Source organism: Tachypleus tridentatus, chromosome 9 (assembly GCF_004210375.1).
Source record: "Tachypleus tridentatus isolate NWPU-2018 chromosome 9, ASM421037v1, whole genome shotgun sequence".
Classification (NCBI taxonomy): domain Eukaryota; kingdom Metazoa; phylum Arthropoda; class Merostomata; order Xiphosura; family Limulidae; genus Tachypleus; species Tachypleus tridentatus.
In genome coordinates this window covers 7,498,741-7,512,713 of record NC_134833.1, presented here as the reverse complement: position 1 = coordinate 7,512,713, position 13,973 = coordinate 7,498,741, and the positions used below count along the sequence as shown (strand labels likewise).

General features: G+C 31.1%; 1 pseudogene across 1 annotated transcript in view; it reads left to right on the top strand.

The window, feature by feature from the left end:
• LOC143224721 (uncharacterized) overlaps positions 1 to 12,794 on the top strand; it is a 63,375-nt pseudogene extending 50,581 nt beyond the window's left edge. The window contains exons 18-22 of the transcript XR_013013410.1: positions 3,580 to 3,703; positions 4,782 to 4,871; positions 10,884 to 10,998; positions 11,143 to 11,299; positions 12,659 to 12,794. The product of XR_013013410.1 is annotated as an uncharacterized LOC143224721 (transcript). The remainder of the gene's footprint in view (positions 1 to 3,579; positions 3,704 to 4,781; positions 4,872 to 10,883; positions 10,999 to 11,142; positions 11,300 to 12,658) is intronic.
• Positions 12,795 to 13,973: the final 1,179 nt, after the last annotated feature.

The window sequence follows — 13,973 nt, the reverse complement described above, 5'->3', positions numbered from 1 at the left end:
ACACCAGTGGAAATTCAGGATAAAACAGGGATGATGACATTGTAAGAGTCAGTCAGTGTGTCACACCAGTGAAAATTCAGGATAAAATAGGGATGATGACATTGTGAGAGCCAGTCAGTGTGTCATGTGTGTCACACCAGTGGAAATTCAGGATAAAATAGGGATGATGATATTGTAAGAGTCAGTCAGTGTGTCATGTGTCACATCAGTGGAAATTCAGGATAAAATATGGATGGTGACATTGTAAGAGTCAGTCAGTGTGTCACACCAGTGAAAATTCAGGATAAAATAGGGATGATGGCATTGTAAGAGTCAGTCAGTGTGTTGTGTGTCACACCAGTGAAAATTCAGGATAAAATAGGGATGATGACATTGTGAGAGCCAGTCAGTGTGTCGTGTGTCACATCAGTGGAAATTCAGGATTTCGTAAAATATTTCTTTCTAGAATTAATAACTCACAACTTGTGTATCATTAACATGTGGATTAATAGTTAAGAATTTAAGCCATTCTAACTGGTACAAGAGTTTTGAATGTAAGACACTAAAACTTTGTGTCATGTGCAGCAAAGGATACTTGTGGCTGTAAGGTTAAATGAAATCTAAGATTACTTAAAACAAGGAAATCATTTAAGTTTTTGAAACATAACAGTTTTAAACCTAAATTTAAGGAAAGCTTGGGGTCTACGTTTAACATTTGTTCCTTGTCAGGATTTATCTACAGAAACATGTTTGTCACGTTAACCTACTAAAACAATTAAATTTTGTAATATTATTACACCTGTCTGTATTAATTAGTGTTATCACTATAATTAGTTTTAATCCTGTGTATATTAATTAGTGTTATCACTATAATAATTAGTTTTAATCCTGTCTATATTAATTAGTGTTATCTCTATAATAATTAGTTTTAATCCTGCCTATATTAATTAGAGTTATCACTATAGTAATTAGTTTTAATCCTGCCTATATTAGTGTTATCACTATAATAATTAGTTTTAATCCTGCCTATATTAATTAGTGTTATCGCAATAATAATTAGTTTTACTCCTGTCTGTATTAATTAGTGTTATCACTATAATAATTAGTTTTACTCCTGTCTGTATTAATTAGTGTTATCACTATAATAATTAGTTTTAATCCTGTCTGTATTAATTAGTGTTATCACTATAATAATTAGTTTTAATCCTGTCTGTATTAATTAGTGTTATCACTATAATTAGTTTTAATCCTGCCTATATTAATTAGTGTTATCGCAATAATAATGTTTTAATCCTGCCTAAAATAATTAGTTTTAATCCTGCTTATATTAATTCGTGTTATCACTATAATAATTAGTTTTAATTCTGCCTATATTAATTAGTGTTATCACTATAATAATTAGTTTTAATTCTGCCTACATTAATTAGTGTTATCACTATAATAATTAGTTTTAATCCTGCCTACATTAATTAGTTATCACTATAGTAATTAGTTTTAATCCTGCCTATATTAATTAGTGTTATCACTATAATATTTATTTTAATCCTGTCTATATTAATTAGTGTTATCACTATAATAATTAGTTTTAATCCTGTCTGTATTAATTAGTGTTATCACTATAATTAGTTTTAATCCTGCCTATATTAATTAGTGTTATTGCAATAATAATTAGTTTTAATCCTGCCTATATTAATTAGTGTTATCACTATAATAATTAGTTTTAATTCTGCCTACATTAATTAGTGTTGTCACTATAATAATTAGTTTTAATCCTGCCTATATTAATTAGTGTTGTCATTATAATAATTGGTTTTAATTCTGTCTATATTAGTGTTATCACTATAATAATTAGTTTTAATTCTGCCTATATTAATGAGTGTTATCATTATAATAATTATTTTAATCCTGTTTATATTAATTAGTGTTATCACTATAATAATTATTTTAATCCTGTCTATATTAATTAGTGTTATCACTATAATAATTTTTTTAATCCTGTCTATATTAATTAGTGTTATCATTATAATAATTATTTTAATCCTGTCTATATTAATTAGTGTTATCACCATAATAATTATTTTTAATTCTGCCTACATTAATTAGTGTTATCACTATAATAATTAGTTTTAATCCTGCCTATGTTAATTAGTGTTGTCATTATAATAATTAGTTTTAATCCTGCCTATATTAATTAGTGTTGTCATTAAAATAATTAGTTTTAATCCTGTCTATATCAATTAGTGTTATCACTATAACAATTAGTTTTAATCCTGCCTATATTAATTAGTGTTATCACTATAATAATTAGTTTTAATCCTGTCTACATTAATTAGTGTTATCCCTATAATAATTAGTTTTAATCCTGCCTATATTAATGTTATTATAATAATTGGTTTTAATCCTGTCTATATTAATTAGTGTTATTACTATAATAATTAGTTTTAATCCTGTCTATATTAATTAGTGTTATCACTATAATAATTAGTTTTAATCCTGCCTGTGTTAATTAGTGTTATCATTATAATAATTAATTTTAATCCTGTCTATATTATTTAGTGTTGTTATAATAATTAGTTTTAATCCTGTCTATATTAATTAGTGTTGTTATAATAATTAGTTTTAATCCTGTCTATATTAATTAGTGTTATTACTATAATAATTAGTTTTAATCCTGTCTATATTAATTAGTGTTATTACTATAATAATTAGTTTTAATCCTGTTTATATTAATTAGTGTTGTCATTATAATACTTAGATTTGATGTACTGTTTTCACTCAATTCCAATAGTTTAAAATGTTTAAAATACATCAAGAGTTTTTTGTTGGTTATTTTATTTACAAAATTCAACACAGATTTTGTTTTCTAAATTTAAAATCTTTGTTTTCATCTGTGTTGATTCATTTTCTAAAGTTAATCTGTATTATCTGTTTTCTCAAGTTAATCTTTGTTTTGTCTGTGTTGATTCATTTTCTAAAGTTAATCTTTGTTTTGTCTGTGTTGATTCGTTTTCTAAAGTTAATCTGTATGATCTGTTTTCTCAAGTTAATCTTTGTTTTCATCTGTGTTGATCTGTTTTCTAAAGTTAATCTTTGTTTTCATCTGTGCTGATCTGTTTTCTAAAGTTAATCTTTGTTTTCATCTGTGCTGATCTGTTTTCTAAAGTTAAACTTTGTTTTCATCTGTGTTCATCTGTTTTCTAAAGTTAATCTTTGTTTTCGTCTGTGTTGATCTGTATTGAAATCTTTGTTTCATGTAGAAAGGATAAGATTTAGCCCTTCAGTGGGGCTTTGGATTTCTTAGCTGGTGACATTGGTTTGAGCTCATACAATATCCCAGAATACATCTCCACATTCTTTAAACTGCAAATGAATTGTAAGAATGATAGTCAGATCCTTAATGTGGGTGGTGGAGTGCAAGTGACTGACTGCCTTCCCTCTGGTTTTTAATTCAAAATTTGGAAACCTGTCACTTGTAAATTTTCAGTAAAAAATGATTTGTTTTTTATTGTATTTTCAAGTATTATAATAATCACATCATGGTTTGTTAGAAATAACAAAGAACAGTATTCTTATCTTTCCTATTTATTCTTATGTGAACAGCCAGTTTACCTCGTGGAGAAACAGCGCATTACGAACCACAACAACCAGGTGGCCCTTTTGGCGATGGATGAACTATTTTTTCCAGACGTGGTCCTGGACTTGGAATGCCATGTTCCTTTTTGGAGTATGCTCTGTGTACTAATTTTGTCCATTTGGAATTTTGTTTTATTATGAATGAATGTTACATTGTATCTGCTTTTATTGTTATTATTCATAACAAGGATTACATAGTTTAGTGGAATGTAAGCTTCTCACAGTTGCTAAAAGCATTCTCAATAGAATCATTGCAACTTGGGTATGTCTATACATACCATAAACTTCATTTTGATTTGAGGTTTTAACCCTATTACAACAGACATATATAACTGAGTAAAAGATATTTTAATCTGTCTTACATCCTAGTTAAAGTGGTTCTAGCTTCTTGTTTTTTTAAATATTATCCACCCAGAGTTCTGGTAGTATGAACTAAGGATTCTAAAATAAAGTTTGCAACAAACTACAAAACTGAGTTTTTTAATAGTTTCTTATTATGCTTGTTTCACTTTTCAATGTGTATTTTTATGTTAATTGCTGTAGCTTTCAAAAGATGTAATATTTCTTCTGTGACAAGACAGCACATAAGTATAGTTAATTAATGTATAGAATAAGTAATGCAAGTTATTGTTATTGAACATCATTGCTATTTATGAAGCACCATACATTGTTGTTAGTTATTAAAAACAATATAATTACTAAATATATACTTATTACGGCCAGGAATGTTGCTAAAGAGGAATAACATTACCTATTGTTATGAAGGTATTGTTATGTTATTACCTATTGTTATGAAGGTATTGTTATGAAGGTATTGTTATGTTATTACCTATTGTTATGAAGGTGTTGTTATGTTATTATTGTTATGAAGATAAAGATTAAACCATTTTAAAAAGTCCTGAAAAAATATTTTAAGTTTTTGTTATTATTTATTTAAGATCTATGGCTGTTTTAGTTTTAAAAAAAACAACAACATTAAAAGCAAGGTGTTAACAACTGTCAAATAAGTTAAATTTGCTAAATTTACAAATTTGAACTGATGAATTTTATCTGTATTTCATAAATAATGATCCTGCAATACATTCTGAATTTTTATAATATTCATGTAGAATGTATTAATTTATGAATGTGACCTTTAAGGTAATTTATTAATGTTGTTTTGTTTTCAGGTTGTTGTACCTTGGTGTAGTCCAGTTAGTCTGAGAGCACTCTGTTCCATTAAACCATTTATGCCAGATCTAGAGTTGAACCAGTGTGATGTATGTATCAGAAGCCACTTGCTATTATTTTTCACATTTATTTAAGTGGACTTTATATGTAGTGATTTTCTCAGACTTTGCAGTGTTCTTCTCAGGATCCTGATTTAACAACAACAACAACAACAGTACAAGTATTACATGTGAACCCTCACACATGCATGCACACTACAACAGTTTCTGATTAGTTCTGTGGTTTAGCTCAGCTGTTCAAGACCTATGATAGAGACAAAACACTAACAGCTTATCACTTGTCAAGTTGTATGAATGACAAACACTCCAGTTTTGTAAGTTAACTTTATAATGATTACTGACAATGACAGTGATGGATATTATGCATCAGTTGGTGTGTTATAATGCTTAATCAACTTTTATCATATGTTTGAAGGTGACATTCAAGTTTCGTTCCAACTTCTTTGATACTTGGTTGTGTTTCCTCAAATTCTTCAAGTTTGGGGTTTCAAAATTCTGGAACTATAGGTACTTTACATCAAAATTCTGGAACTATAGGTACTTTACATCAAAATTCTGGAACTATAGGTACTTTACATCAAAATTCTGGATCTATAGGTACTTTACATCAAAATTCTGGATCTATAGGTACTTTACATCAAAATTCTGGATCTATAGGTACTTTACATCAAAATTCTGGAACTATAGGTACTTTACATCAAAATTCTGGAACTTTGGGTACTTTACATCAAAATTCTGGAACTATAGGTACTTTAACATCAAAATTCTGGAACTATGGGTACTTTACATCAAAATTCTGGAACTATAGGTACTTTACATCAAAATTCTGGAACTATAGGTACTTCACATCAATATTCTGGAACTATAGGTACTTTACATCAAAATTCTGGATCTATAGGTACTTTACAGCTTTCTTTGAGTTACTTGACTGGTGATGGTTCTGTTAAAACATGAGGATGTTAACTTAACCCATACTTATTTCAAATTTAAGGACACTTTGTGGAACCTTTTATAAAATTTGTTGAAGTGTTAATGGTTCCAGATTTTTTTTAACATCTTTTAGATCATGCAGTTAAAGGTTCATTTTCACATAATAATATAGGTTCTATTGTTAATGGTTGGCCACCAAATTATGAAATAGGTTCACCTGTTAATTGTTCACCTTTAAATAGTGATATAGCCCCTACAGTTCATACATTGCCTTTAAGTAATGAATATAACTCTTACAATTTATGATTGGCCTCTAATGATATAGCTCATACACTTTGTAATCCACCTTTAAGTAGTGATATGGCTCCTAGAATTCATGGTTGACCTATAATAATAATTTTAAAACAAAAATGTTAATATGGATGGCTACAAATTGTTAAATCTCAGTTGATTTGAAAAGTGTTAAAAAAAAGAAAATGAAAAGAGAATTTAACACCATCAAAAAATTTGTGAACCATTCATCTGTCATTAGAACATACGAGTGTACATAAACAACTTAGTTACAATCATTCATCTGTGCTTAGAACATACGAGTGTACATAAACAACTCATTTACAACCATTCATCTGTCCTTAGAACATACGAGTGTACATAAACAACTCAGTTACAACCATTCATCTGTGCTTGGAACATACGAGTGTACATAAACAACTCATTTACAACCATTCATCTGTTCTTAGAACATACGAGTGTACATAAACAACTCAGTTACAACCATTCATCTGTGCTTAGAACATACGAGTGTACATAAACAACTCAGTTACAACCATTCATCTGTGCTTAGAACATACGAGTGTACATAAACAACTAAGTTACAACCATTCATCTGTGCTTAGAACATACGAGTGTACATAAACAACTCAGTTACAACCATTCATCTGTGCTTAGAACATACGAGTGTACATAAACAACTCAGTTACAACCATTCATCTGTGCTTAGAACATACGAGTGTACATAAACAACTCAGTTACAACCATTCATCTGTGCTTAGAACATACGAGTGTACATAAACAACTCAGTTACAACCATTCATCTGTGCTTAGAACATACAAGTGTACATAAACAACTAAGTTACAATCATTCATCTGTGCTTAGAACATACGAGTGTACATAAACAACTTAGTTACAACCATTCATCTGTGCTTAGAACATACGAGTGTACGTAAACAACTCAGTTACAACCATTCATCTGTGCTTAGAACATACGAGTGTACGTAAACAACTCAGTTACAACCATTCATCTGTGCTTAGAACATACGAGTGTGCGTAAACAACTCAGTTACAACCATTCATCTGTCCTTGGAACATACGAGTGTACATAAGCAACTCAGTTACAACCATTCATCTGTCCTTAGAACATACGAGTGTACATAAACAACTCGGTTACAACCATTCATCTGTCCTTAGAACATACGAGTGTACATAAACAACTCAGTTACAACCATTCATCTGTGCTTAGAACATACGAGTGTACATAAACAACTCATTTACAACCATTCATCTGTCCTTAGAACATACGAGTGTACATAAACAACTCAGTTACAACCATTCATCTGTCCTTAGAACATACGAGTGTACATAAACAACTCAGTTACAACCATTCATCTGTGCTTAGAACATACAAGTGTACATAAACAACTCATTTACAACCATTCATCTGTCCTTAGAACATACGAGTGTACGTACATAAACAACTCATTTACAACCATTCATCTGTGCTTAGAACATACGAGTGTACATAAACAACTCAGTTACAATCATTCATCTGTCCTTAGAACATACGAGTGTACATAAACAACTCAGTTACAACCATTCATCTGTGCTTAGAACATATGAGTGTACATAAACAACTCAGTTACAACCATTCATCTGTGCTTAGAACATACGAGTGTACATAAACAACTCAGTTACAACCATTCATCTGTGCTTAGAACATACGACCATTCATCTGTGTACATAAACAACTCAGTTACAACCATTCATCTGTGCTTAGAACATACGAGTGTACATAAACAACTCAGTTACAACCATTCATCTGTGCTTAGAACATATGAGTGTACGTAAACAACTCAGTTACAACCATTCATCTGTGCTTAGAACATACGAGTGTACGTAAACAACTCAGTTACAACCATTCATCTGTGCTTAGAACATACGAGTGTACGTAAACAACTCAGTTACAACCATTCATCTGTGCTTAGAACATATGAGTGTACGTAAACAACTCAGTTACAACCATTCATCTGTGCTTAGAACATATGAGGTGTGCGTAAACAACTCAGTTACAACCATTCATCTGTGCTTAGAACATACGAGTGTACGTAAACAACTCAGTTACAACCATTCATCTGTGCTTAGAACATACGGTGTGCATAAACAACTCAGTTACAACCATTCATCTGTGCTTAGAACATACGAGTGTGCGTAAACAACTCAGTTACAACCATTCATCTGTGCTTAGAACATACGAGTGTACGTAAACAACTCAGTTACAACCATTCATCTGTGCTTAGAACATACGAGTGTGCGTAAACAACTCAGTTACAACCATTCATCTGTGCTTAGAACATACGAGTGTACATAAACAACTCAGTTACAACCATTCATCTGTGCTTAGAACATACGAGTGTACATAAACAACTCATTTACAACCATTCATCTGTCCTTAGAACATACGAGTGTACATAAACAACTCATTTACAACCATTCATCTGTCCTTAGAACATACGAGTGTACATAAAACAACTCATTTACAACCATTCATCTGTCCTTAGAACATACGAGTGTACATAAACAACTCAGTTACAATCATTCATCTGTGCTTAGAACATACGAGTGTACATAAACAACTAAGTTACAACCATTCATCTGTGCTTAGAACATACGAGTGTACATAAACAACTTAGTTACAACCATTCATCTGTGCTTAGAACATATGAGTGTACGTAAACAACTCAGTTACAACCATTCATCTGTGCTTAGAACATACGAGTGTACGTAAACAACTCAGTTACAACCATTCATCTGTGCTTAGAACATATGAGTGTGTACGTAAACAACTCAGTTACAACCATTCATCTGTGCTTAGAACATATGAGTTTACGTAAACAACTCAGTTACAACCATTCATCTGTGCTTAGAACATACGAGTGTGCGTAAACAACTCAGTTACAACCATTCATCTGTGCTTAGAACATACGAGTGTATGCGTAAACAACTCAGTTACAACCATTCATCTGTGCTTAGAACATACGAGTGTAATGTAAACAACTCAGTTACAACCATTCATCTGTGCTTAGAACATACGAGTGTACGTAAACAACTCAGTTACAACCATTCATCTGTTCTTGGAACATACGAGTGTACATAAGCAACTCAGTTACAACCATTCATCTGTCCTCAGAACATACGAGTGTACATAAACAACTCAGTTACAACCATTCATCTGTCCTTAGAACATACGAGTGTACGTAAACAACTCAGTTACAACCATTCATCTGTGCTTAGAACATACGAGTGTGCGTAAACAACTCAGTTACAACCATTCATCTGTGCTTAGAACATACGAGAATGCGTAAACAACTCAGTTACAACCATTCATCTGTCCTTAGAACATACGAGTGTACATAAACAACTTAGTTACAATCATTATTGACACATTTTAACAATGTGCTGGTTGGTCTCTGTCTCTAGTGACACCTAATTAACTATATTTGTTGAAAGTGTACATAAACAACTTAGTTACAACCATTATTAACACATTTTAACAACATGCTGGTTGGTCTCTGTCTCTAGTGGTACTTACCTAATTAATTATATTTGTTGAAAGATAAAATAATTATTTTTTTACCTGAAGAATTGGTGGATATATTTTAAAAGAGCATGGCTGTTTCATTATTTATTTTAGTATTTTGAAAAAGACGTTTCTTGTGATATATCTATTAAAGCCAAGTCAAACATGAATAAGAAAGACTGTTTGAAGCAAGCTGGAAATATTTAGTTATGGAATACTGAGATCCTACTCCAAATGTTACCCATGTCAACAGTACTAACAGATTGGATATTGGTAGCAGTTGTAAACTAGCACCTCATTAGTTTACCTACCAACAATCCAGCCAGCAGTCATTGTTTAACATGAAGAACAAGTTAATAGAAATTACTGTATTAATAGTATTGTGATAATTATCTTTGAGGTGGTTTGACTTAACCACAGGAGGAGCCAGAAGGTGTTTTATAATAATTTTGTATGATTGATCCATTTTATTTTGTTTGTAAAGAAAACTTATAAAGCATATGTTGAAACTACCTTCATTATATATTTGGTAAAGTAGAAGCTACATCTAGACCCTATGTGAATTTCACATACTTGCATACACAAAACTGTTTCTCGTGGTTTTAAGACCTTAATAAATTAGCTGTAATTGACAGAACTTTATTTGAAAGCATACTTGTAAATAGTAATAGTGTAGTAATGGGCATAGAACTATATATAATATATATAAATGCTATCATACAGTAAAATAAAAGAAAACATCTAACTTTGTACTTTAACATGGACCAACTTGAAATTAAGTGAAACCAGCATATAGTATAAGTAAACAATACATATAATGTAGTTTATAGATGTAGAACTAATGCATGTGAATTAATAGACAAATTCTCAAAAGGAATGTGAATAGAACACCATTTAAATAAGACACCAACAGTTTTGAGGATGTTTTTTGTAGAAGTAGCCCTTGAAATGTTGAAATATTAATTTCCTGTACAGTTATTGAAAGTGTTTGAGAAAACAGATTATGCTTTATCAACTTTATTACTTTGCATTATTATATAAGGAAATTAACAGTTTAATGTACACCTCTGTCTTAATCTACTTATTTTAATGAAAAACAAATGTAACTAGTGCTCCAAAATGTAGAAATTTTAGGCTGAGATTAATGTGGCAGTAGTTTTAAGTTTTTAATATTTAAAACTCAAGCTGTCTTATTACAACCCTGGTTTGGGTATTGTGAAATGTCACAATAATTGATTTATATTATTTCTTGGCTTAGGGTGTTCTATATCCCAGAAAGTCTTCACTGACTCAAACGTTATGTTCAAGGCTCGTGATCCTCTGGAGACATATATCAAAATCGAGGACAGAGTTTGAGTCCAGGCCAGACACAGGTAGAACACTACAACTTTCATTTCTCTTTCTCATGAAGAAACACATAAATGAACATGTTATAATTCATGTACAAGTTTTATAATTTTGTGAAATAACATAATGAATGGCTGCAAACATATAAATCCTTATCTATTTTTTGTAAGGTTTTATTGGTAAAGGATTTGGTCGTCATGTCAACAGGATGTGGAACTATGTGATGAAAGGAGGCCTTGGAACCTTGTTGATAGTGTTAATCTTCCCATGCATGTGCCTGCTGGTTTCAGGCATGTCATTGCTCATTGCTGTCAGTGCTCCAATTTGGTAAGTTTTGAAGTTTTTTAATGTTGTAATACATCTTTACGATCATTGACTTGTAACATATGAATACATTTTAAAAATCACAAACCTAAACTTGTAACATTTTTACTACTCAGTGATTGCATCAGAAGTTTTTAGAACATGCTGTTTGTTACGAGCTTAAGATTTTAAAAAATGTTATTTTTATTCAAACGACTGACTAAGATTTCCCACCACAGATGCTGACTGGCTGAAGTTGAAGTGTTAGGTTGAACACATTTCTTTATTTTCAGTAAACATTTATCCTTAAAATTAAATTGAAATTTACTTCACATTAATTATTTGTAATTTCTAATCAGTGTTGCTATATAAGTAAGATCTCAAAGGATAAAACCAAACTCTTGACAAGCTAACTAAAGTTTGTAATGTCTTAAATCAGTATACGATGAAAACCTTTAGAAATTAGAATCCATCATTAATCGGCTGCCTTAGTTGTTATCAGTGTTTTTGCTATAAATCCAGTATATATCTTATAAGACTTGGGCAGAAAGATCTAGGTTTGTTTTAAATCCATATACAAAGTTGATAATCTGGTTTATTAAAAGAGTCTGTCTGTGTGTGTGACTCTCAAATTTCAAGAGGAAAGAACAAAGTAACCTGAAATTTTGCATGCATGCTGAGGAGATCCTGAGGGTGTGTACCTGGGTATTATTTTTCAGGTGTGATTTAAACATTTGTCCAACTTTTGATGTAACTGCTTTAAACTTCTAATTGTCACTTATTGAATGTACAATATATGGAGGTTAACTTATCACTATTTGCTTTTAGAAAAAGTTGAACTAAAGTAAGTTTAGGAAATGGCAACAGGCAAATCAGTTATAGAATTTGGGTAACTGTAGAAATAATTAACATAATGGAGACACTTGACTGGCACATTGAGACCTCTGTGAATCATGAAGGTACCTTATAATTTTGCAGATGAGCATGGGCATTTTAGGTTACAACAAAATAATTTCCAAAAATCTAGATATAATAACTGAAAGTGTTGTAAGTGCTGTAACCAATAATGTTAAAGAAGTTAGCTTGAAAGAAAAGTGAAATATAACAAAACTTCCAAAACACAGTTATTTGTTTTCAAACTTGCATGCAAAATGAGTGTACATTTTAATGTACTTGTAGAAGTGCATAATAAATTGGAAAATATTTTATACAATAGAGCTTTGTTTTACTGTTATTTGTAACTTTCATGCAAGAAACATTGTAAATTTTGTATGAAACAAAATTTCAAATGAACTGATTTAAAAAATAAATAAACTCAGTTAACAGTAACCTTTGGTAAATAAATGGTTTGATCTGTATATTAAAATAATCTTGTTATTTTAGGATGCCTCTTTCTACGTTGGTGTTCCACTTTGCCATGGTCCTGTTTTATGACTTTGATTCACCAGGTAAGGTAATAGTAACTAATTCTGTGTATTTGGTTCAGTGCAGTGGATTGTCGTGATGTATAAGTTACTAGAAGTCATGTAAGTTTAAATCTAGAAAACACTTACTAATTTGGAATTTTCTTGTATCTCTTAATGCAAAGATGCCAACCATTACGATTTGAGCATAATCATAACAACTATATGTTCATACAGACAAATATTACTACTTGTTGCAATTCCCAAATTATTACATATCATATAGGCCTATACAATAAAGTAATAAATTGTTCCCCCAGGCCTTGAAAGGGGTGAAAAGAAAATTTCTAGTGAGATACAAATAAATTTTGATAATAAATAAAAGACATAGTCCAAATGGCTACTTGCGATAATAATGTTTGTGCTTGAAATAATAAAAAATATTTGTATCTGTGACGTCTACCAATAGTTTGAGTGTGGTGCTTCCCCATACTGGGTATGTGGGGGAATCCATAGTTACGTCATCAGTGCTTGTCAGCCAATCAGCACTTGCATAGATGGGTATTTCTCGCTTTCTAAGCGGCATAGAAACACCAATGCAATCGTTCACAAGATGAAAAAAAAAAAGGCCTCGTTCACCAGATTGTCTTGTTTCTGGCAAATCTAAAAGGCCTAAAACTGTGAATCAAAAATTTAGGAAAGAGTATAGTGCAAAATATCTGGTCATTGCATCCAAAGTCAGTGACAGTCGTGTTTTGTACAGTTTGTCACATCGATTTTTCTGTGATGCATGATGGGATAAACGATTGTTCCAGACATACATCTCACCAACAAAAGGCTGAGGCAAAGACAAAAACGATGCAAAAAATGACATTTATGAGTAAGAATTCAAAATATGAAACCGTAAATGTAGAAGTGATGTTCACGCAATTAGTCATTGCTCATAATTTACCTCTAGCTGTAGCCGATAATATTCAGAAAAATGTTCCCAGACTCTGATATAGCAAAAAAATATGGCTGTGCTAGAACCAAAACTACAGCCATTGTACAAATGTTGGGCTGTGAAGATGACAAAATGATTTTAAGCATACTTATTAAGAGTGTTTACAGTTTAGCCACAGATGGATCCACAGACATGAATGACTCAAAACTGTATCCAGTGGTTGTAGGATATTTATATGGGCTCTGTCTACAATCATTCACTCAGTCATTTGAAATAGTTGGCATCTCTGTTAATGTACCACTTTAATCTTGGTTTTCTTATTTATAAACATCTAAATATTCTTTACTGTTTG